General features: G+C 39.8%; 1 protein-coding gene across 15 annotated transcripts in view; it reads left to right on the top strand.

The window, feature by feature from the left end:
- Positions 1 to 26,582, top strand: part of NRXN1 (neurexin 1) — a 1,899,875-nt gene that overhangs the window by 1,666,014 nt on the left and 207,279 nt on the right. The gene's annotated exons all lie outside the window — the stretch shown is intronic.

Raw genomic sequence — 26,582 nt, 5'->3', positions numbered from 1 at the left:
TACATATATACTACATACATACTACATACATACTGCATGCTACATACATACTACATACATACTACATACATACTACATGCATGCTACATATATACTACATGCTACATACATACCACATACATACTACATGCATGCTACATATATACTACATGCATGCTACATACATACTACATATATACTACATGCATGCTACATACATACTACATGCTACATGCATGCTACATACATACTACATACATGCTACATATATACTACATACATACTACATATATACTACATGCATGCTACATATATACTACATACATACTACATATATACTACATGCATGCTACATATATACTACATACATACTACATATATACTACATACATGCTACATACATACTACATACATACTACATATATACTACATGCATGCTACATATATACTACATGCTACATACATACCACATACATACTACATACATGCTACATATATACTACATGCATGCTACATACATACTACATATATACTACATGCATGCTACATACATACTACATGCTACATGCATGCTACATACATACTACATACATACTACATGCTACATGCATGCTACATACATACTACATACATACTACATGCTACATACATACCACATATATACTACATACATACAATACATTCATACAATACATACATAGACATACAGTACATATAACATAGAGTAACATACTTACCAATACTTGTCACATTGTTCCCCGAAGCCATTGTCTTTCCGGAATAAATATTAACATAACAAACCACAAAAATACTCACCCACGATCCGAAGCAGTCCACGAGTGTGTCCCACGACGATCTTGGGTAGAGAACTGCAGCATCAGATGATGCTGCCGTTCTCTACGGGCTGCAGGAATCCAATGACGGAAGGTAGGTATCCTTCCGCACTGTATTCCTCCGCCACTTAAAAAAAAAAAAGTCCCTAGTCTCACTTTATGCCATTGCTGTGTGGGAAATTCCCACACAGCAATGGCATAAAGTGAGACTAGGGACTTTTTTTTTTTTTAAGTGGCGGAGGAATACAGTGCGGAAGGATACCTACCTTCCGTCATTGGATTCCTGCAGCCCGTAGAGAACGGCAGCATCAGCTGATGCTGCAGTTCTCTACCCAAGATCGTCGTGGGACACACTCGTGGACTGCTTCGGATCGTGGGTGAGTATTTTTGTGGTTTGTTATGTTAATATTTATTCCGGAAAGACAATGGCTTCGGGGAACAATGTGACAAGTATTGATAAGTATGTTACTCTATGTTATATGTACTGTATGTCTATGTATGTATTGTATGAATGTATTGTATGTATGTAGTATATATGTGGTATGTATGTAGCATGTAGTATGTATGTAGTATGTATGTAGCATGCATGTAGCATGTAGTATGTATGTAGTATGTATGTAGCATGCATGTAGCATGTAGTATGTATGTAGCATGCATGTAGTATATATGTAGTATGTATGTAGCATGCATGTAGTATATATGTAGCATGTATGTAGTATGCATGTGGTATGTATGTAGCATGTAGTATATATGTAGCATGCATGTAGTATATATGTAGTATGTATGTAGTATGTATGTAGCATGTATGTAGTATATATGTAGTATGTATGTAGTATATATGTAGCATGCATGTAGTATATATGTAGTATGTATGTAGTATATATGTAGCATGCATGTAGTATATATGTAGTATGTATGTAGTATATATGTAGCATGTATGTAGTATGTATGTAGCATGCATGTAGCATGTAGTATGTATGTAGCATGCATGTAGTATATATGTAGTATGTATGTAGCATGCATGTAGTATATATGTAGCATGCATGTAGTATGAATGTGGTATGTATGTAGCATGTAGTATATATGTAGCATGCATGTAGTATGTATGTAGTATGTATGTAGTATGTATGTAGCATGCAGTATGTATGTAGTATGTATGTAGTATATATGTAGCATGCATGTAGTATATATGTAGTATGTATGTAGTATATATGTAGCATGTATGTAGTATGTATGTAGCATGCATGTAGCATGTAGTATGTATGTAGCATGCATGTAGTATATATGTAGTATGTATGTAGCATGCATGTAGTATATATGTAGCATGCATGTAGTATGTATGTGGTATGTATGTAGTATATATGTAGTATGTATGTAGTATATATGTAGCATGTATGTAGTATGTATGTAGCATGCATGTAGCATGTAGTATGTATGTAGCATGCATGTAGTATATATGTAGTATGTATGTAGCATGCATGTAGTATATATGTAGTATGTATGTAGCATGCATGTAGTATATATGTAGCATGCATGTAGTATATATGTAGTATGTATGTTGCATGTAGTATGAATGTAGCATGTATGTAGTATGTAGTATGAATGTAGCATGTAATTTTTTTTTTTTTTTTTTTTTTACATTTAACACATTAACCGGATGATGGGACTACTACTGTCCCATCATTGGCTAATGTGTCAATCACTGTCATGGTAGCAGGCATCGCCCGATGGGACTTGTAGTCCCATCGGACGATGCCTGCACAGACCCCCGGAGCCTGCACAGACCACCGGCAGGCCGGCACAGCCCCCCGGCAGGCCGGCACAGCCCCCCGGCAGGCCGGCACAGCCCCCCGGAGCCTGCACAGACCACCGGCAGGCCGGCACAGACCACCGGAGCCTGCACAGACCCCCTGGCAGGCCGGCACAGCCCCCCGAAAGGCCCGTACAGACCCCAGAGAGGCTGTACAAGGGCAGGAAAGGGTTTTTCTTATTCCGATACCGGAAGTCCCATAGACTTGAATGGGACTTCCGGTATCGGAATCGGCGATACCGATACTTTTTTTAAAGATCGGCCGATACCATCCGATACGATACTTTGAAGTATCGGATGGTATCGCTCAACTCTATTCATGAGTGCAGCAGTGAAAAGCTGTCGAAGTCAGGATACAACATTGGGAACTGGAGGCCGTATTCTTCTCATCATGTTGATGGTTGCTCATTTATGCCACCATTCCTTCTTTATTATAGCAAGTAATGAGTCAGACCTCCGCAGGTCACCTGGTGCCCATTATACCTATTGCTGAATAACTGCCTGGACTTATTCAGGCCAGCACACAAAAAAAACTGCATTAGTGAGACTGAATTATTAAAGAATCATAATGAGAATTACACATACTGAAAATCGAATGCGGAAAAACAAAAAGAAAATTCCTTCTTCTACATCTGTATCGTACAAGATGATAAATAATGACAATGACATCGTTGACTATGATGTTACACTTTCTTTTAAGTCTACCCATTAGGATTATTAACTATTCTGCATGCAGATTGACATAAATGAATATTTAACAAACATACCTTTCAGGGTAACAATGGCCTACCAACGGCATCGACGACTTTATAAAATATTAATGGAAAGTTCACTCGGGTCAATGCTCTGACTAACTCATTTAGTCAAATGAGTCGATGCATGATGCAGGGAGCGTTGTGTTAATACTGCTGGTTAGATTTCACATTAAATAAAGAGACTGCTTTGTACATTGATTTCAACATGTCAAATATTTTATTGAATCTAAGCACCGGATGACTCAGTACTCCACCTTACGAATACATCGTCTTCTGAACAGTCACAGTTGATCATCCATTATCTATTTGGAACTACAACAGTTAACCTATAGTAGTAGCTACTTGTGGGCGGTCGTGAATCCTTCGTTAAGCAGGGGGTTGGACACGATGACCCTTGAGGTTCCTTCCAACTCTAACATGCTATGATTCCATATAATTGATCAGTTTAGGGTTTATGTAGGACTTGAGTAGCAAAATCCCAGTCGGCTCCTTTTCGGTTTTGGTGGTTCCTTCTTGCCTTCCAACTAATGTAGCTTTTTATTTTTTGGTCGATAGATAGGGCTTGTTTTTGTGATAGAGCTCTAGATAATGTCATTACCTTTTTGAGGTATACATGACTTTTTGGATAATTATTGTTATTCCATTTTTTAAGAGCTAAATTAACCAAAAAAACTGAATTCAATATTTTTTTTTCATTTTGTCACTCGCTCTTTGGGATAAATACAATGTTATTCAATTAGTTTTGACCATTATACAAGTAACAATACTAAATATGTATATAATAGTTTCTAAAAAATTTTTTTTACATTATAACTACACAAAAAGGGGGTAATTTGAACTTTTATATTTTTTTACTTTGTAAAAATATTTTTCATTTTTTTATTAATTTCTTGTAGTGTTTTGGCTGCTGGTCTTTTTCCTCTGGTGCTGGGTTTGTCGTGGGTCAGGTGATTGTATCACCCTTTATTAACCTGCACCTGTCTCCCATTCCTTGCTGGACAACAGTGTTAATCCACTTGAGTTCTGGCTTGGAGCCTTGCTTTGCCTTCTGTGTGTTTAATTAGTGCAGTGCTGGGACCTCTGGTTCTGCTAGTCTTAGCTTCTGTTTTCAGTTTGTTTCTGCAGCCTTCTCTTTGTTTTCTATTAGGAGGTGACTCGTTTTTGTACTCAGTCCTTAGATCTTTCAGGGACCCCCTTCCCCCTATCTATAGGTCTTCGCTTGAGATTAACCTAGGATCATCAGTGGGTCTATTCGCAAGGAATGGTTCACCCACTCCATCGTAGGGTATCAGCCAAGTCACATTGCAAGATCAGTGTTCCCCCTCCTACCCTAGTCCTCTGCTAAAGTACCGTAACACCATCCTCTTTTCACCTTCAGCTTTTTTACAGATATTATATTAGCATCAAGAATTTATTGAAATTTCATTAAAACCATTCTTCCCTCTACTTGTGAAATGTTCCCCGTGCCACTGTCTGCAACACAACGCCAAAGCATGATTGATTCATGCTTGGTAGTTGGAGAGATGTTCTTTTTCTGAAATTCTGTGCCCTTTTCTCCACACAGACCTCTGATCATTGTGACCAAAGAGTTCCATTTTAACATCATTGGTTCAAAGGACTTGTTTCCAAAATGCATCAGGCTTGTTTAGATGTTCTTTTGCATACTTCTGGTGCTGAATTTTATGGTATGGACGCAGAAGAGGTTAATCATGCTGAAATTGCATATAACCATAAAATCACTGCAGAGGAATCAATCATCAAAGCAACCTCTAATATGCTACATATCGGTACTATGACATTAAAAAAACATAACATTTTTTAAAGGCCTTGATTCATAAAGTCCACTGATATTCTCGCCGTTCTTCATGAGAGGGAATGTTGGAGTCATATGCTCATGATTTATTAAGAGATGTTTTAGAAGCTTCTGATCAGTTGGACATGCCTTCAGTACGATGAAGTAAAGGGGGTTTTACAAATAGCGATATTGCTAGCAATATCGCTAAAGCATCACCGATTTGGTGACGTAGCAGCGATATCGCTAGCAATATCGCTATGTGTAATACTTGCCTCCGACCGGCTCCCCCGCTGTCTGTCGTTGATTGCGCGAGATCGGCCGGCTCCATTTCTCATCGGGTGCTTCCTGCTGGGCTTCCTTTGGCGCCGACGAGCAACATGTGGGGGCGGGCGGGAGGACGTCAGGATTACCGCGTCTGAAAGGTAAGTATCATCTGCTGTATCGCTGCTGCATCACTGCTGCATCGCTGCTGCATCGCTGTGAGATCTGCCTGTGTGGCAGCTCACTAGCGATCATTTAGCGATGCACCAGCGATCCTGACCAGGTTGTATGATGGTTGGGATCACTGGTGCATCGCTAAATGTAAAAGGGCCTTTAGATTTCAAGTGTAGGGAATGCCAAAGCTCTTGATAAATTAGATAAGCCCTGGGATCACACCCCTGCCATGTCCCCATCCCACCCTAGCTCAGCCCACATTAGCGGACCTGGGATCACACCCCTGCCATGTGCCCATCCCACCCTAGCTCTGCCCACATTAGCGGAGCTGGCAGAAACTGATGTGAAGACACATCATGACATTTTTGCATAATTCCGAGTTGTGTAAAAATTTTGCAAATTTTCAAAACGATTTAAGCCAGAATTCTGGCAAAAAAATAATCTCTGTGATAAATTGGGGCCATAGTTTGTTAGTGGCTCTTCTGTATGGTGTAGGTAAGCTATGTTACCTTCGCAACATGATTTCAAGGTTGCATTGGCAATTACTCTATTTGCACAATAATTTTCAGTAAATATAACACACAAAAAAATCAGTTTACAGCTAAGATGTTTGCTAAGTATCAATGTTGAATTTGGGTGTCTATCTTGCGGAGTGCACTTATATATTGTTGGGCAGCCCACCTGATCTAATAGTATGGGTGTCATCAATAGGCTGTAAGCCAGACACTGTGCATCCCAAGAACCTTTGTGACTGGCACCCTATTTGTGAGTGGTTGCTTCATCAGTATTTTGCACCTGTGCTAATTCATTGGTAATCTGACCTGAAGCTACCAAGGCTTTTTTTTCTCCTGTGATTTCACTTAGTATCAATGGCACCAAAAGGACTACCTCCTCTATTCTGTTCATATGCCATAATAGACGTAATTGTAGATAGACAATAAAAGAAGAGGACTATAACTTGATTCAATTTGAGGATGGAAAGGCAAAAAACCTCTTCACTTGATTACATAAAAAACACAGTTCTTACCCTTATTTTATGAAGTTGGTGGAACACATATATTCACCTGGATGAGAGAGTGTTGCTATCACTTCATAACAAGCATTGTGTCATCATCGTTGTTATCAAGTGGGATGTTTTTATACGCAATAGAAGTCCTTCAAAAAAATTCTATTCACTCAGAATGGTTGACACGAAGGTCAATTTAAGGATTATTGCTCACTTCTGCTATAGATGAGGTTTGTAGGACAATGTAATGAAATTCCACCACAGAACCTTTAGTGGTCTTCAAGGATAGTCAAATATTAACCCGCTTCAAAGGATGATGTGCATTGCCATTTCCAACCTCAATTTCAGTCTTTCCTGACAATCAAAATTGTCAAGATTATTTTGGAAGAATTCTTTGCTGGCCAATAATAGACTATTAATGCTCCATGTGTATCAAGCAGTTGACTAGTAAGTGGTAATTTTGACCAACAACTGGTGCCCACCTTTTAATATCATCTTTTTAGTATAATTAGATTGTGTGATCATTAAATACATTTTAATAATCAAGTATTAACACTGGCAATTTTTTTGTAAATTCTAAGGAAAAGGGATGTTATTCTTGACTTCTCATGGGATGATTCATAGTAGTTTTTTTTTCCAGTGTTCAATCAACACTATGGTAGTTAACGTCTCAGCATTAGTTAGCATCTGATACTTTATCGATCTCAATAGCTCTGATCTTGATCTTATCTGAAAAAACCTATTGAAGAAAGATTGGCCCAGAAACCTTCTGGGAGTATGAAAACAATCAATAATTGAGACATGTTTGGAATTTGGAAACAATGGAAGAAAGTAGGTTTGTACTGGGAAAGAAACCTAATAATAAATCACTGACATTCTAGTTAGCTTAATATTCCTCTTTTAAAGGTCAAGCTATGGTTTTTACATGCTGTAAAAGAAATGTTATATTTGTAAACCAACAGCTACAGAGACACACTTGATAATTTGATGCAACATTAAGGTCAAAGTGGCCCACCAGATTATCACATCCTCTGCAAGGCTAAGGATCTGACATAATGAGATGCCCCAAAGGTCTAGCAGAAAACAACCTTATTTGGAGGTAACTTTTGAACAATTTCTCACAAGGGTCTACTTCCTATGAGTTGATTACTAAATAATAAATGAGAGATTGATTTTACGTCCTCTGTGTGCCATGATAACAAAGATTACAATACGAAAAAAAGGAAAATCTTAAGATGGAAAGTGGTTCTCAGAATCATTTATTTGATGTGTCAAAACATGTCCAACCCTAGGCTGGATGGAGACTTTTTGTAGAGTGAGTTTCCAATTTTATCTTTAGCTTTTATCAAGCTACAATTGCAGTCTAGAGGAATCTTCTGAGTTGTAGGTAATTCGGTGTGGACTCCTGTGCACTATAGCTGTCAATCAAAACAATTGAAGATATGGGTGCAAAATTAGCTCTTTGTCGGCAGATCTATAGTTACGCTGACCTTGACCATGAGCATTTCCTATTAGATAGCTTACAACATAAATAGCCCAAATGATATATTTATTTCCTCCAGGCTTTACCGAAAAGTTTAGACGATATATTATGGGCCATGGAATTTTTCTTTAAAAGTATAGACTATCTACAATCAGCTAACAAGATTAATAAAGAATTACTTGACCAAATATGTTTAAGATCTATGAAAAATGTTTTCTAAAAATAGACAGTCCCTTCCAGTTTACAACCGATTTCCCACTCAAGAGGAAATATGATATAGAGTAAAAAGTTTGTTTCAACCTGAATGGGGGATGCTGAGAAAAAAGACCCATCGCTTGGAAAAAAAAGTTTTTTTCCAATAGACTAAATGCCATTGTTCTCCTAAGTCTTGCATTGTTTTTAGTTTGTTCCTGTGCCTATCTATCCCCAAGACATGGTCGCCTCCAACATGTATCTAAAACTAATGTTGTTTTCCAAGTGGGTGTTGTCCTCAAGAATAGACCTCTGAGAAAAGTTGAGGATCATGCCCTCCCTATTAGCTTAAAAAAACAACCTTCATTACAAGAAAGAGGGTGTTATATCTCAGGAATGGGGAGGCGCAGAAACAAATAAAAAACTTTGCTGGATTCAGGAGAATAGCAACATTTATATTAGGTAAAATTTATGTATTTAGGTAAAACAGGTCATCTTTTAAGTGTCTCTCTGTTTTGGCTCATACTAAAAGGCAAGTGGAGAACCTCCTTTATTTTGTCCTAATAGGCATACGTACAAGACAGGTTATCATGAGACCACCTTTTTAATATTTTTGAAAAAGGTTGGGAATGTCTAGTTTATTCTTTACATGGCTATGGGGTTGAAACAAACAAACATACAATAGCTAACTGACTATACGAAGACTTACCTTGATGCCAGGCTTTGGATAAATATATATAACTAGCTGAAGAGCCTGGTGCTGCCCAGGCATAGTAACTAACTATGGTTAGTTATAACAAATTATAATGATTATATCTATATATGTAAAGCTGAGTGTATAGCCCTGCCCATTCCGCATAGCCACATTCACTATAATATCCCACATCATCTCATCAGCCAGAGCCACCGTACTACTCCCCCTAATATCCCACATCATCCCATCAGCCAGAGCCACCGGACTACTACCCCTAATATCCCACATCATCCCGTCAGCCTGGGGTCAGAACCAGAGCACTGAGTGGAACGGTCCTAACTTCCACACCAGGGATCCCTTTAAGAGAGGCCTGGTGCCAGAACCAGAGTGCTGAGTGGATTTGCCCAGACTTCCATACCAATGATCCCTTTAATAGAACCCTGGGGTGAGAATCAGAGCACTGAGGGATTTACTCTAACTTCCATACCAGAGATCCCTTTAAGAAAGCTTGGGATCAGAACCAGAGCGCTGAGTGGATTTGCCCTGGCTTGCATACCAATGATCCCTTTAATAGAACCCTGGGGTCAGAATCAGAGCACTGAGCGATTTGCCCTAACTTCTGTACAGGAGATCCCTTTAAGAGAGCCTGTGGTCAGTACCAGAGCATTTGAAGGCAATTGCCCTGACTTCCATACCGGGGATCCCTTTAAGAGAGACCAGGGTCAGAACCAGAGCACTGAGTGGATTTGCCCTAACTTCCATACCGGGGATCCCTTTAAGAAAGCCTGGGATCAGAACCAGAGTGCTGGATGGATTTGCCCTGACTTGCATACCAATGATCCTTTTAATAGAACCCTGGGGTGAGAATCAGAGCGCTGAGGGATTTACTCTAACTTCCATACTAGAGATCCCTTTAAGAAAGCCTGGGATCAGAACCAGAGCGCTGAGTGGATTTGCCCTGACTTGCATACCAATGATCCCTTTAACAGAACCCTCGGGTCAGAATCAGAGCGCTGAGGGATTTGCCCTAACTTCTGTACAGGAGATCCCGTTAAGAGAGCCTGTGTTCAGTACCAGAGCATTTGAAGGCATTTGCCCTGACTTCCATACCGAGGATCCCTTTAAGAGTGGCATGGGGTCAGAACCAAAGCACTGGATGGATTTGCGCTGCCTTCCATACCGGAGATCCCTTTAAGAAAGGCCTGGGGTCAGTACCAAAATGCTGAGTGGATTTGCCCTAACTTGCGTACCATTGATCCACAGGGGGATTCATTTCTGTCATGTGCTCTGTGCTCCTTTCTGGGGGGCAGACGATGGCTGGAGCTTATGTTCCTGGGGATGCTAGATTTCTCCCACCATGTCAGAGTTTGTTGAGGTGTTGTCAAGTGGGAAAACTTGCTCATAGCAACCAATCACGGCTCAGCTACTTTTAACCAGCTCTGGTGAAATGAGAGATGCTTAGTGACTGGTTGCAAGGAAAACTGTTGATCTTAGCAACCAATCATAGCTGAGCTTCTTTTGAACAGCTCTGGTGAAATGAAAGATGCTTCGTGATTGCTTGGTGATACACACATACATACATTCATTTTTATATATAGAGATTGTAATGACTTTTTTGATTGCTGAGGAGGATATTTATACCTTCCATATTCAATAGTATAAGGCTACATTCCCACGATGAGCTTTTTATCGCTTTTTTGCTTCTGCGTGTTTTCAAAAATGCAGCGTCTTGCAGTTCCAGCAAAGTGGATGGGATTTCTAGAAATTTCCTGCCCGTTGTGCTTCTTATGTACGCTCCGAAAACTGACCTGCTGTGCGTTTTTCAAATCCGAAACATGTCAATTACTCTTGCGGTTACACTGAGTTTTCTATGCAGATTTTCTACATAGGCTTACATTAGATCTGCAGGTGAAAAACACATATGCGGTTTTAGTGCTTTTCTGCCATGAAAACGCATAAAAAATGGATGTAATCCACCCCTACAAATGTCAGTAAAGTTCAGTGAAATCAATATACTAGAAAGCTTCAAAAAACAAGCCAGCTTTATTTAAAGAATAACACACCAAACAGAGAGAAAAATTGCAAAAACTCTATAAAAACGCATGTTAAAAAACCCATACAAAAAAGCAATAAAAAAACAGAAGTAACCTAATATAAATAACAAGTGCAGAAATTCTGCAACATCAAAAATGCACCAAAAGCTCATAGTGGGAACATAGCCTAATGCAAACACGTCATGGCATCATCAATACGGGATATTACGCCCGATGACCGCTTTTATTTCGTGGAACAGGAAATGTCAGTCTCTGAACACCACAAATATTCCTGTCATTCTTTTTTCTAAATCATCCGATTCCTGCATATAAATGAGACAGAGACAAGAAGGTTTCCGCGCATAGAAGTAATTCAGACACAGTGAATGCTATTGTAATGTGTAATTTAGGTAATTATGTGCACTAGTAATTATACATGATTTCTGGAGTGAATTGACTTCGAATACTGATAGCTCGCATATCACTTTTAACACTATCATGAATGTCTTGATATCTCTTTTTGCATCCGACCCTGCATAAATTGTCTCCTTTAAAAAAATGTAATTCTAAAGGTAATGTCACACTTAGCGATGCACCAGCGATCCCGACAACGATATGACCCGGTCAGGATCGCTGGTGCATCGCTAAGTGGTCGCTAGTGAGCTGCCGAACAGGCAGATCTCACCAGCGACATAGCAGCGGCTGGCGGTCGTTACTTACCTGTCAGATGTGGCGATGAAGACGTCCTTCCACCCGCGTCCACGTGTCGCTCATCTCCACAGCAGGAAGCTGATGACGAGAAACGGCCCAGGCCGTTCTTGCGTGATCAGCGATAACCAGCGGGGGAGCAGGTTGGAGGTATCACGCATAGCGATATCGCTAGCAATATCGCTGCTGCGTCACAAAACCAGTGACGTTATAGCGATATTGCTAGCGATATCGCTTAGTGTGACGGGCCCTTAATTCTAAATTCCTATAACCTTGGGGTGTACATTGTTTACTTGGAGATGGTTATTTTTGATCCATGCTGTGTAAAACTTCATGAACCATCCTGTTTCTTATATGTAGTCACTGCCCCTTGATATATTGCATCTATTGACTCTGACACGCTGCCTGTCATATGGAAACTAAGTTCATAAAGAAAACAGGCAGCACAGTGTCTCAGTGGATAGCACTGCAGCCTTGCAGTGTTGGAGTCCTGGGTTCGAATCCCACCAAGGACAACATCTGCAAGGAGTTTGTATGTTCTCCCCGTGTTTGCGTGGGTTTCCTCCGGGTTCTCCGGTTTCCACCCACACTCCAAAGACATACTGATAGGGAATTTAGATTGTGAGCCCCATCGGGGACAGTGATGAAAACTGTAAAGTGCTGCGGAATATGTTAGCGCTATATAAAAATAAAGATTATTATTATTAAAACACTGCATGCAAGATTTACATAACCTGCAGTAAGGAAAGATAGATAGATGATAGATAGAAAGATAATACATAGATTATAGATAGATAGACAGATAATCGATAGATAGATGGATCTTAGCACTTATGTACAGTATATAAAATTTTTTAACTCATATACAATTAAAATGGTTCTCTGATCCCATGATATTCATGGCCAATCCTCAGAATATGTCAGCAGTATCAGATTGGAGGGGTCGGACACCGGGAACCCAATGGATCTACTGTTATTAGCGCCAAGAGGAGCTGGATGTAAACATTGAATAGACATGCACTGCCCAGCTCCAGTCCTTGCATAGCGGCTGCTGCCAAGTACTGCAGAACAGCTCCTATGCAAGAAAATATGGGAAGTGAGAGGTGCACTTTAAATAAGTTACTCTTGTAGGTGATGCATAATTTGTAAATTATTATATATAGCTCTGATTTCTAAAAATAACGCTATTTAATGTTAGACAGATGGTTCACAAAAATAATATCATTTCTCCATATGTCTTCTGCATTTTCCATTTTCTATCAAACATAACAAAATTGTAAAGTAATCATTGGCTCTAATCCAAGGTGTACTTGTTAAACCAGCACACTATCCCACACAAATTACCAGTAAGAAAAACATATTCAAGATGACAAAATATTTGCATAAATATCACGTGCAACATTTCGAGAAAGTTCTCTAGTTGTTTAGAAGTATCATCTTGACCTTAAAAAGAATAAGTTATTAGAAAAAGAAAACTATTGTTTTCACTAGTTATGTTAAACATGTCTTTAAGAATTTTAGAGGACTCTTTTTTTAAGTTGACTTTTTCTTTCATTTTCTATGTTTAAAAAAATCCTGAAATATTTTGTTCTTTAAACTGCCCACAGAATATGACTGTCGCAGCTCAGCTCACATCCCTCTATCCCTGCGCTGTGACCTCTGCACAGATCACAGAACATGCTCACCACACAGAAGTCAATGGACATCTCCATACTTTTGTTTCCTGTGATTCGTGTTGCTTCTTTAAATCATTTCTCTAAAGGTTGGAAACAGAAGTATTGGCAAGATGACTGAACAATAGGTCATATTTAGAAAATAAAATAATAATAAAATCTGCAATCATAAAGAGTAGAAATAGAACAGCGACATAAATTATACAGTCAGGAAGTTTCGGTAAAAAAAGAATTGGGTGCTTTCACCGCTCACTGACAAAGAGATAACACTTAAAGGGAAGCTGTCACCTGGTTTGGCCCATACAAGTTACGGCCACCGCCTTGCAGGGCTTATCTACAGCATTCTATAATGCCGTAGATAAGCGCCAAATCCGACCTGCAAGAGAAGAAAAATAAGTTTTATTATACTCACTTGCTGGGCGGTCCGGTCCGATGGGTGTCGTTGGTCCTGGTCTGGTGCCTCCCATCCTCTTGCGATGCTGCCCCCTGCTTGCTTCATGGCATATCACAATAGAATGCTATGATACACCAAACCAAAGTACACTTCATTCTATGTAAAGGACATATTATTCTTTATAGCTAATTGCCATTAACACTTCATTATTTATACAGTACACGTTATTGCTTATATTTAATTGCCCTTGACACTTCCTCTCTGGCTGTCACCACCTCTCTCTAGTTGAAAATCATGTTAGCATTTATAAATAATTGTATCACAGAGTTTCTAACTATTGATGAACGATTGTGCTCGGATGACGTGTTCTCCGAGGATACTCGGGTGTTACCCGAGTATCTTGAGCATTCTCGGATATTATATTTGAGCCCCTGTGGAACATGTTTCGTGGCGGTAGACAGCCGCACCACATGCAGGGATTGCTTGTTTGTTGGGAAATCCCCACATGGGTAGCAGCTGTCTACTGCCACAAATCATGCAGCCGAATATTTTATCCGAGCATGCCCAAGATACTCGCTAACATCTGAGCATCCTTGGAGAACATGTCATCCGAGCACATTCGCTCATCACTATTCCTAACACCTTACTCTGACTGATCACTTCTAGCCCACAACTAACTAGTATGCCACATAACAGCTAATACATTAATGTAGGATGCAGATGGTGTGGCCTCTCTGCATGCTGTATGGAGGGAGCTTTCACATTGCACTTATCTGAACGTTCGTGAGGTCTGTCGGAGCTTGCATCTACTACGTCTCTGCCTTCAGTAGGTGTATATGCCCGAAAATAATGCACGGTAGAGCACAGTCGCTCTGGTGGCACTGTTATAGTCTATCTATGGCCTCATCGGTGCATACTTCTGGTTCCCATTTTGCGGAGGAGGTTCAGACACAAGCCCCAGTGGGACCAAGAACATGCAGATAAGTGCAATGTGAAAGCACCCTAGGGGAGTGGAGGTAGGGAGGAGGTTGATGGGGAGGTTAATATTCAATTTTCAAATATAGTCAAGCCTATTTTTGCAAATATAAAATAAAAAAATCTAAATAATTTTGTAAGCTCTCATGCTCCCTCCATTGGTGAATACAAACACATATTTTTTTTTCCAAGATAGGTGATAGTCAATAATGGGCCACCATCTGATCAGGAAAACGAAAGTCCAACTCACCCTACTTTGATAAAGTGATGATTAAGTATGTGCACTGCCACTATTTGGAACTAATTTTGATGCCTGAGTTTGCATAAGAGCCCTGTTCTGATTGCTGGGGTGCTACCAATGTGACAGTATTGGAGAAGCAAAAAGTGTAACGTCATGTAGAATGGATGTTTTCCTTAAGGTGGTGATAGAAAAGCTTTATACCATGATTGAAATACAGTACAGTAGGCTTCCTCTGGGGCATAAGCTGATGTAATATGTGCTAGCTCTTTCACTTATTCTCTATGGTCTTTTTCTGTTCTGTTTGCTACAACCAATCTGCCCCGCTGCACTGAGATCCTGTGTTCAATCCCCAGATTAAGCAATGGGATAAACATTTTGTATTCATCATATATGACCAATTCAAGCTGAGCTCATTAGACGGATCTGGATTTATACCACCTATCTCTCTTGTAAAAATTTAATCACTTTCACCATATGCCAGGGCGAATGAAGGGACTGCAACTTCAAAAAGGAACATTTGTGGGGGAGATTAATGCATTTATTTTATTTATTACACATGCTTATAAAGCAGCAATGTGTTCTGCAGCATTTTACAGGGAAAACACATGACACATACACACTGCTTGCAGATGTTGTCCCTTGTAGGATTTGAAGACAGGATCGCAGCGTTGCAAAGCAACAGTCCTAACCACTGAGCCTTCCTGCTCTCCTTACAGTTTTTGTTTTTTTTTTAGGAAATTCTAATTTGTGCTCTATATAAATACAAGACATTCTGATATCTCTTCTTTTAACCACTTACTGACATAGGACTCAATAGGACATTCAATATTTGGTGCCTATTATTGGAATCTCTGCTGAAAACTATTTCTGAAAGGAGAGAAAATGAAATTCTAAAATAAACCTCTTGGCCAGTGTAAAAATGGCAAGATTACTAATTTTGTTTTTTGTTTTTCATACAGATCTCTCTATAAAAAAACACATTGTCAACAAGAAAAAAATACATGTGTTGCTGTCATGGCTGGGCCAAGCAGACTGTTATGCCCAGCCGTGGCGCACTTGGATTTGTGGACCGAATGTGCTACTGGTCCGGGTCTACCCAGGAAAGGATGAAGCTAAGTGGCTACCTTGGGGTCTACTGGAGCCTCTAGTGGTGAGGTTAGGTTTGTGTTGCAGGTAGCCGCCAGGTACCTCTCTTGGACAGAACCCAGTATTGCAGTTGCTGACCCAAGGGGTCAGTTACGCTGACACTACTTTAGAACTTAATTCAGACATGCCGGTCTAGGATTCAGGATCAGGAGTAGGCCACTCTTTGACAGGGGAATAGTGTTCTTGCAGTGGCTGCACTTAGTCCAGGAGACATCAGGAACAGGACTGGCCACCCCGCGACCAGGGGACAATGTTCTGGCACTGGTCACTCTGGGACAGGAAACAAGTTTCAGGCACTGGCCGCTCTGGAACCAGGGGACAGAGTTCAGGCACTGGCCGCTCCAGGACCAGGAGACAGGGTTTAGGCTCTGGCCACTCCTGGACCATGCGACAATATTCAGGTGCTGGCCACTTCGGGACCAGGGGACAATGTTCAGGAACTGGCCACTCCAGGCCCAGAGTACAAGGTTACGGCACTGGCTGCTCTGGTACCAGAGAACTGGGTTCAGCAACTGGCTGCTCCGGGACCAGAGGAAGAGGTCCAGGCCTGGCCACTGCGAGATGAGGGGATAACGTTAAGGCCTGGCCAAACTGGCACTAGGGAACCTCATCACTCACTAGCAGTGCACTTTACTAACTAATGATTCACTTACATTGCTTAGTGACTCCCTAGGGGAGGAGTCTTTTACACAAGATGTCTCCAAACCATTGGCTGGGAGCAATCTTGCTGGTGTACTATTCATGTTAAATACTACTCAGCAACATGCTGAGAGCATTTAGCATAATGCACACTGCCCTTGATGCATGCTAGGCATGCCGCCAGACTGCAGAGCGCACACACCGAAAGCAGTAAGTGCCAGGAGGGACACGCCGGGAGACAATTCCTCAGGACTGGAGCGATGAGTAAGCCGGCGTCCCTGCATGGAGGAGGAAGGGGACACCATGCAGGGGTGCTGGCAGTAGCATTACAACATGTAACACAAATACCTGGTTTAAACAATCTGTAATTTATTTTTTTTACTTCTCAAATTATGCAATATTTTAGGAGCCACAAGTCTTAGTGTACATTCCGGCTGCCATTTCTTATATCCATGATACATTGATAGATTTGGTGATGTTTCATCTGTATATCTGTAGTACACTCTTAAATATGATGAGTGGTCATATTTTGATTGCGGTCTATTAAGGAATGAGTTAGATTTCAGAAATAGTGAACACAATATAGAAGTTCCTAACTGCGGTCGAAATGAAAATTTTATGCATGTGTCTCCTAGAGTTACTCATCTAGTAAAATTTCTGATAGTGTTCCAGCTGCCTGTCAGATCAAGTTAAATTAGTCACATAACCGCCTTTAAAACTCAATAGTCATATAGTATTCTCTAATGCAAGAACTTTGGGCTATCAAAAATCTTGACAATCTAGTTCAGGTGTCACATTAGCAGATTTGAGTTGGACGATGATCTCTGTCATCCAACCTAGATAAGTCATTTGAGCATAAGAGGAAAATTATTAGAACAAAGTTTTTGTACAAATGTCATCTTTCACATGTCGTAGTAACAGCATGGCCAAATATATGACTACCCACATAGCGTTAGTTAAATGATGGAGGGTTCCTTTAAACTTCTGTAATAAAGAACTCAAACACGATGTATTTCAAGTTATCATACATAAAATGGCAGATGTTTGTCCTGACATTTAACCAAGGTCATTAAAGACATTAATAGCAGAAAGAACAGGCATCCGTTGCCGTCGCCTTCCCTATGCGTCTATTTCTATATTAGATTAGTAAGCTGAAAGGGCACTTGTGAATGGTCGAATACTTTAATAACTGTCTAAGGGCTAAATTGATGATGTAAACTCTTATTAAAAAGTCCAAGTTACATTATTATACTTTAAGAAATTAAATTACCATTAACCTGAGTTGATTGAGGGTGAAAGTGCCAATTCCACTTTAGGTCTTGCCTCACATATTTGTCTTTTTTTATATGAAGTCGGATTACTTTCTGTCATGACATAAGTCTTATCGTATTCCTTTGTGTCTATTAGAAATTTAGGAAGACATATTCATTTTTGATCATTAATGGGGTTCCCTTAGTATGTGGATTGACTAGAACTATAAAATAGGGGTGTCTATTTTTAGGGACAGCAGAATTTTTGTTCATGGGAGGAGGGGGGGTTGTCCTTTTATTGCAAATCTGCCTCATTTAAAGAAGCTGTCCACTAATTTTACAATGATGCCTTATTCTTAGGATAGGGCATCGATGTCTGATTGGCGGGGGTTTGGTACTCTACACCCCCACCAATCAGCTGTTATCAGTGCCGTTGGCAGCAGCCAGAGGCTGGAAGTATTTACTTGTGGAGCTTGACCGTCTACTTGTATTGGATGGGGCTTGTTACAGCACATCCTTCTATCGAATTGAATAGGAGGTGAATGCGTAGTACCCCGCAGTGGCCATTACAAGTAGACGGCCAAGTTTTGCAAGTAAATACTTGCAGCCGGCGTCCTCCGCTACTGACGTTGATAACAGCAGATCGACGGGGGTGCTGATTGTTGAAACCCCTGCCAATCACACATTGATGACCTATCCTGAGGATAGAGCATCAATGTAAAAGTAGTGGTCAACCTCTTTACGATGGGTAAGTTGGTGATGCTTCAGAAAGGAAAGCAGACTTTTATTTTAAATAAAATTTTGTAGAAAATGTTCAATCCAAGTACAAGTACTTCATGCAACCTTGGCTTTTCCTAGCAGTTCATGGCACCTTTCCACTTTCTGCTTTTCCATCTCCACCCTCTTCTTCCTTGCTTGGCAGCTCTGACTGTACTAGAGCTACAGAAGAGTGGACATAGATGCAATACAAGTAAGAGAAAAGGGGCACTGAACTGCTCCACCATGTCAAGGGTGCACCGAGTGCCTGTTCTAGTTTTGAACAGTTATTTCTTGCTGATAGACTACCTCTAATATCACACACCAATGTTGTTGTATGGATTTATCTTCACACTTGGCAGAGATTCATGATGCTGAATTTTTCAGTCAAAGTAGCTCCCATACCTCATGCCCCACATCAGAGTTTCTTGAGTACTCCCGACTAGTCCTGTTTTCATGATTTTCTGAGTATTGGATCAGAACATCAACAAGCACCATTCTCACTCTCTATGGAATATTCTAAACTGACCACCTTTTGGAGTTAATGGAAGGATTAAAACACATTGGACTACTGTACTTAGTGGAATACATATCTAAAAAAATCTCAGAATGCAAGAATGCAATGAGTAAAATTAATAATCACTTGTCACATGAAAAAACACTATTAACCTGCAGATATTGGACCAATCTGCAGGTTAATAGCGTTCTGAACCTGCTCGGCGCCAGCACTTTGAGCCCCGCTGCCAGGACCAAATAACCTTTATTGCTCCTGGTAGCATTCATGTTTCAGTCATGGGGGAGGATCTGTTCACAGTTTCAGTCACCGCTCTGTATATAGAGAGCGACGGCTTTAACCGCACCCCTGGCACTGACTGACAGCTAATTCTAATGCTAAATCGGCTGTCAGTAAGTGCCAGGGGCACAGTTATACCGTTGACTCTACACACAGAGCGGTCACTGAAACCGTACCTACACCATCCCCCATGACTGAAACCCAAATGCTGCCGGGAGGAATAAAGTTAGTTTCCTCTCAGCAGTGGGGGTCTAAGTGAGGGTGCCAGGCAGGTTCAGAGTGGTATTTACCTGCAGATTAATCAATATCTGCATGTTAATAGTGTTTTTTCCGTGATCGGTTCCCATTAATATTCACCTGGTTAAATAAGTAACAAGTTGGACACCGCTTTGGACAGTGATTGGCTGCAGCTGTCACATGTCTGTCTATATAGAGCAGGAAGAACTGAGACTAGCTACTGTATGTACTTCCTGTAAAGCCCAGAAGACATGTGACTGCTGGAGCCAATCAGCTACAGTAAATGTGAACAGTAAGGAACTTTGTGTAGGTGACTGTTATCTATTTTATTAATTTGCATCATGGGATGTATTTTTTTTTGAAGTTCAGTTGCTGGATTACCCTGTTGAGAATTTTTAACTTTGACTTAAAAAAAATGAAAATAGGCCCATTTCAATCTCTGCTTGACACAAGCACATTGTTAACCCTTGTTGCATCAGAACTTTCCAATACCTGGTTCTTATCACTCATTAATTTAAAAAAAATTTTTTAAAAAATTCATTAGGGCATGATAGCTGTGGTACTGTAGATATACCCGTAATATTTGCTATCTGTGCTTCTTATTCGCTATAATGTGATAAATTGTTGGTTTCTTTTATTATGACTTAAAAGTTCGGGGTTCGTACCGGACACTTAGTGTCAGGTGGTGAACTCGGAACACGGACTTCTCCTAGAAGTCCATTTTAATGTTCAGAGTTCCGGAGATCAAGAGAGAATATTTTCCTTCTCTTAAGTTTGAGTCCCAACAGATTTAATTGGAGATCATGCTCAAGTTCAGGTACAGTTCTGGTAGCTGAACCAAACTTTCGACTAAAGTTCAGTTTGGATACCAGAACCCAAACTTCCACTGGTCTACTCAATTCTAGCCAAATGTGTTGTTTACAGTTGTAGAACCCCAACATATCTAACATTTATCACATCTCCAGTCACCACATGGTGTGCTATTTTTATATATTTCCATTAGAAGCAAAATAGTCTAGAGCTCCCCCTAGTGAGTCGCTAATTTACAGAAATCCAGACAAAGAATGACTTTCTTATATACTATCAGTTTATGTCAGAAGAACACATCAATATTTTTGAGCTACCACTAATTTGACGATTTTGATGGCTGAAAACCTCAGATATAACATTTATAAGAAATTCGTATTTACTTTGACCTATTCTTTGCTTAAATTATTATTATATCAATAAACAATGGACAGAGGCCATGAGTTTTGGATGTGAAATAGTTTTGGAATCGTTTGGAATATTATCTTTCCATGCATTTCCAATGTCGGTGTATTATTAAGTTGTGTTTGGGTAGATTTCCCCTTGGAAAACAACTGGTTTTAAAGTAATTATGTGTGGGCTCATTGCTGTGTCTGTGAGGCTTTTTACTTCTATATTATGCCTTTGAGCTGTATGGAAAAGCTACCATACCATTATAGTGTATTTCACATGCTGTATCCCCAAGGAATGGATGGATTAAAATACGTATTGGGGCACATAGTCCCAGAAGTGCTGTTTCCATAGTCCCTATACTAATTGTGAGAAAACTTGGAATACATCAAGGCTCGAATAAATAATATGATGCAGAAAAATGGTAATAACTGTAAGATTTCCTCACCAAGGAACAAAGACCATGGAAATATGACTTAATACTTGATATTGTATAATTTTTCTACATCATATCGCAAAAAGAAAAGTTTCAGAAAGTGTCAGAATTCCTCTATATAAAAAATATCTAATTGGACTGTTTTGCGATACAATGCATGAGCGCACCCTTGGTGGTATCCGTGGTGGGAAAAAAAAACTTTCTTAGTTCTTCCGAGCCTAAAAATATTTGTCAGTTTCCTGAATCGGTCAGTAGGAAGTGAAATTCTTGACTGAACATTATTACTGTATGATACGTCTGTGCTGCTCATTAAAACAACTCCTTAGGGAGAGCGCCTTACTTGAAAAAATTAGCCTTTGCTCCATTTTCATTTGATGGTTTTGTGAGAGCACTGTAAAGGCGTCCTGCAGCCTTCTGGCAAGACTTCGCCATTCTCCATTATCACCTCGGATAACAGGAGGGAAGGTACTTTTGATTCATTGTCACATTCATGCAAGTGAAGATAGAAGCTTCCCCGCAAGTGTGAATAGATTCTGATAAACAAATGGGTGCTTGAATGATAAATGTGAGCGAGTTTTCTGCAAAAGTCAGAAAAATATATTTATTTCAAGTTCAAGATACAGGTTAGTTCCTCAATGAATGAGTTCAATCATACAAACACTAATACGTACATAGATGGTACATACACAGGCAGTCACTGATATACATTCATACACAAAGATATGCACACACATACACTGATACGCATTCATACACACACATACACTGATATGCATTCATACACACGCATACTATATGCACACATTCACTGATATATTCATACTCATACACATATACACACATACACTGATATACATTCATACCAGGGCTGGACTGGCCACCTGGCAATTCTGGCAAATGCCAGAAGGGCCTGTCTGGTTGTGGGCTGCCTTGTCTGCTACATTTTTGCTAACAGATTTAGTGTTCTCAAGACACCCATACTGTTAAGAGTTGTGACGGAACACCAAGTCGCTGACTCCAGCACTTAATCCAGCAGGCAATGAGTATCATTAGCAATATTGGTCTTGTAGTAAATCTAACTTTCCTCCATCCATGATAATATTAGTAATATATCCCATCTGGCACTTGGGGACGGGGACAGCATGGGCCTGTGTGATTTCAAATACCAGGGCTGAATTTCAGCCCCAGTCCGTACCTGATTCATACCCACACATATATACACACATTCACTGATCTACATTCATACAAACACATGTACACACATTCCCTAATATATATTCATACACACCTCATGTACACAACAACAGATATTCATTCATACATGCTCACTAGTGATGAGCGAGCATTCTTGGATATCATGTTATCTGAGCATGTTCGAGTGTTATCCGAGTTTGTCTGGAGTGCTCGAATAATGTTTGAGTCCCAGAGGCTACATGTCTCATGGCTGTTTGACAGCTGCAACGCGCATTTGTTTGTTTGGAAATCCCTGCTTGTGTTGGGCTGTCTAACAGCCGCAAAACATGCAGCCACGAGAACTTGAACACATTATTCAATCACGCCTGGATACTCAGATAACACTCGAGCATGCTCGGATAACACTATATCCGAGCCCGCTTGCTCATCACTAATGGCCACATATACACACAAATATACTTAATCTACACAATCACTGATATACATTCATACTCGCACACACATACACCCATTCCCTGATTTACATTCATACACACCTCATCTACAGACTAAGGCCACATTCACACATTCAGTATTTGGTTAGTGCTGTACATCAGTGTTTGTAAACCAAGACCAGGAGTGGGTAAAAAAAATGCAGAAGTGGTGACGTGTTTATATTACACTTTTCCTCTGAATGTTCCACTCCTGATTTTGGCTTACAAATACTGATGTAAAATACTGACCAAATACTGACTGTGTGAACGTGGACTAACTGAGACAAATACACACAAGCACTCACTGCTATACATACACACACGTCAAGTACACAATAACTGACATACATTCATACACACACACACATGCACAAACATTCAGTGATATACATTCATAAAAAACACAGATACAGACACACTTGATATACACAACACTTGAGACAAATAAATACAAGCATTCACTGATAAATAGGGTGGGCCATTTATATGTATACACTTGAGTGGGCCATTTATAAAGTTGGATCCAAAATGGCCGACTTCAAAATGGCCGCCACGGTCACCACCCATCTTGAAAAGTTTTCCCCCCTCCCATTTACTAATGTGCCACAAACAGGAAGTTGATATCACCAACCATTCCCATTTTATTTAGGTGTGTCCATATAAATGGCCCACCCAGGTGTATCTGTATAAATGGCCCACCCTGTACAGACATATACATACACACATACACATGATCTACACAAATACTGATATGCATTCATACATGCACACAAATACTCAGATATGCACACAAATAAACACGCCTCATCTTCACAATAACGGATATGCATTCAGATATGCATGAGCATACGCACAAACACACCTCATCTACGCAATAACTTATGTTCATACATACACACAAATACACACAAGCATTTGCTAATACATATGGAGATTCAGTGGCGCTTGTGTATGAGTGTAATTCCAGCAGCAAACACTAAGACACCTGTCACAAGGGTGTCAAAGAAATAAGGTAAAATAACTAATAATATTAGTGTGCGCTTGGAACACTCAAAGAAGAGGGAAATCTAAATTGGGTGGTTATAGAAAAAAAAAAAAAACCTCTTATAATTGCTCTTTATGTAGCTGGATAATAGCGAGAAAATAGCAATTAGTAATAGTCAATTGTAAGACCTCAGAAGAAGTGCTTAAGGGAAAAAGAATATATATAGATGCTGGTGGCAATCTTAGTTCCAACCTGAGCAATCACAAACTAAAAAGGCATGAGTGAGGGTAAAAACCTGAAATCACTGAACAGGTTATATACTGCAGGGTAATTCTCCCTGATAGCAGCTTAAAAAAAAAAAAAAAAAAGTCAAAGTCAAATTGCAGCCTGTGCACGGCTGTGCAGAGTAGCCGCAATAGTAAATGCACAAGTCAGAGAGCGGTACCTGTAAAGATAATGCGATGCGAAGTCCTCACTCCAGTAAGCGGTGCAAGTTAAAATAGCGCTTTTTGCTCCAGCGCTTGGAAAAGGAGGGGGGGTTTGTACACGGGGTATAGACGAGTTACAGGGGCTGCCCCGGCCGGTGGCAGCCTCCTTTCAGTGTACCTCCAGCTGTGGAGCAGACGTGAGCGGCCTCTCGTGCTCCCGGCATCTGTGAGCTGCTCCAGGTATACAGGACCTTCGTGATGTGAGTCAGCACATGACCATGTCAGTTTCACTTGCTGGTGGTTGCGACGGGGACCAATGTACTTTCCAACATGTTTCAAAGACTAACTGTCTTCTTCCTTTTTTTTTTTTTTTTTTTTTTTCTATAACCACCCAATTTAGATTTCCCTCTTCTTTGAGTGTTCCAAGCGCACACTAATATTATTAGTTATTTGCTAATACATATTTATTCACACACACCTCATTACACAATAACTATTGATATACATTCATAAAGGCACAGATACTCCTCTTCTACACAACTGATATACACTCACATATACACACACAAATGCACACACCTCATCTTCATAGTAACTAATGTACATTGTATAATTGACTTGGGTCTTCTTACAACCATTTAAACTATGAAACAATTTATTGGTACTCTTTTCAAAGTAAAGTTATAAGGATGTACTTAGTAGTAGTAGACACATATACTTCTCTTCATCTCTAAACTGCCATTTCTAAAATTGATGTACCGGTATTCACATGTATTTGGCAGAGGATCTTTTTTTTAGCCCCATCAGGCACTAGGTGATATCTCTACATACCCGTGATCTACATATTTGTTTTTTCTCACTTTTCCTTTGGGCCCAACATATTTAAAAATGAATGGAGCAAGATAACTTACGTTGAAAAAAAAAATATAAAAACAAACTTTGTGAAATTCTGTTGGGAGACGATTCCAATATACGTGGCTATATGTGGACACCTAGTGGTTTTGATTTGCATTGCAGTCTTTCATGTGTTTTCCTTGCATGTTGCAAGAACGTAGTCCTTAATGGAAGCTCAGAGAAGAAAGTGCAGAATCTATCTCGTCATTTATCTATCTCATATTTCTGTAATCTTTTCAAAGTAGTAAGCAAAAAAAAAATGATCTGGATAGTAACAGTAGATACATATACTGTGAAGCATTTCTGGGCATGGAGTCCACATTGATTTTTGATGATAGTCCTTTGGAGTACACTATGAGATTTATCCATTTCAGTGCACCACATGTCTTGAGACTCTGTAACTTGAAATGTTTCTACTTCAAGAGGTCTGGGAAGGGTTCTTTGATGAGGAAATCTATGTCTAGTAGACAGCACTGAGCACAGCATGTATAATTTTCTATAAAGGGTATTGAAGAGCTCAACCGATGGTTGTGTGGAGAGGCCGTAACCAGAACTACAGAATTGTTTGGGGACCAATGAATAGACTTCAATACACCCAGATCTACAATACTTTCTGCATGACTATAATACCATTTCGAGGCATTAATGGCTTTTAACTAGTGTTTGCTGTATTTATTGCACATTATTGCAGTTAAATACATTTACCAACATTGTTTTAAGGCAGTTTCTGCACGACTAACGTAGATTTATTTTTCTGTGCATTGGAACGTAATGTAGATCCACTTGCCGTGCAGTGACAAGCAAAGCGATCCCATGAGTGCCATCCACACTTTGCACAGGACTATGAATACAGCCTCTAGCTCCAGTCAAATGACCCATTACGATCCTGTTTGCACAATTCTTAGAAGCCGGCATTCAAATCAACATATAACGATATACAGTTTGGGTAGTAAATCATAAAGTCAATTATATCCGATGCCATTATGATAGAAAATGCATCCAAGTTAGATGGTAACAAGTAATAAATCATGGTTAAAATTATACAAGAATATACCAAATTTTATATTGGCTGCACACATATAAAAAAAACCCACAGAAAATAGCTTATTTCCAAAACATTGGACTACTGTATACTAGCAAATTTGCCT

Source organism: Dendrobates tinctorius, unplaced genomic scaffold, assembly GCF_039654945.1.
Source record: "Dendrobates tinctorius isolate UK_male_01 unplaced genomic scaffold, ASM3965494v1 ptg000205l, whole genome shotgun sequence".
Taxonomy (NCBI): domain Eukaryota; kingdom Metazoa; phylum Chordata; class Amphibia; order Anura; family Dendrobatidae; genus Dendrobates; species Dendrobates tinctorius.
This window is presented reverse-complemented; position numbering and strand designations above follow the sequence as displayed.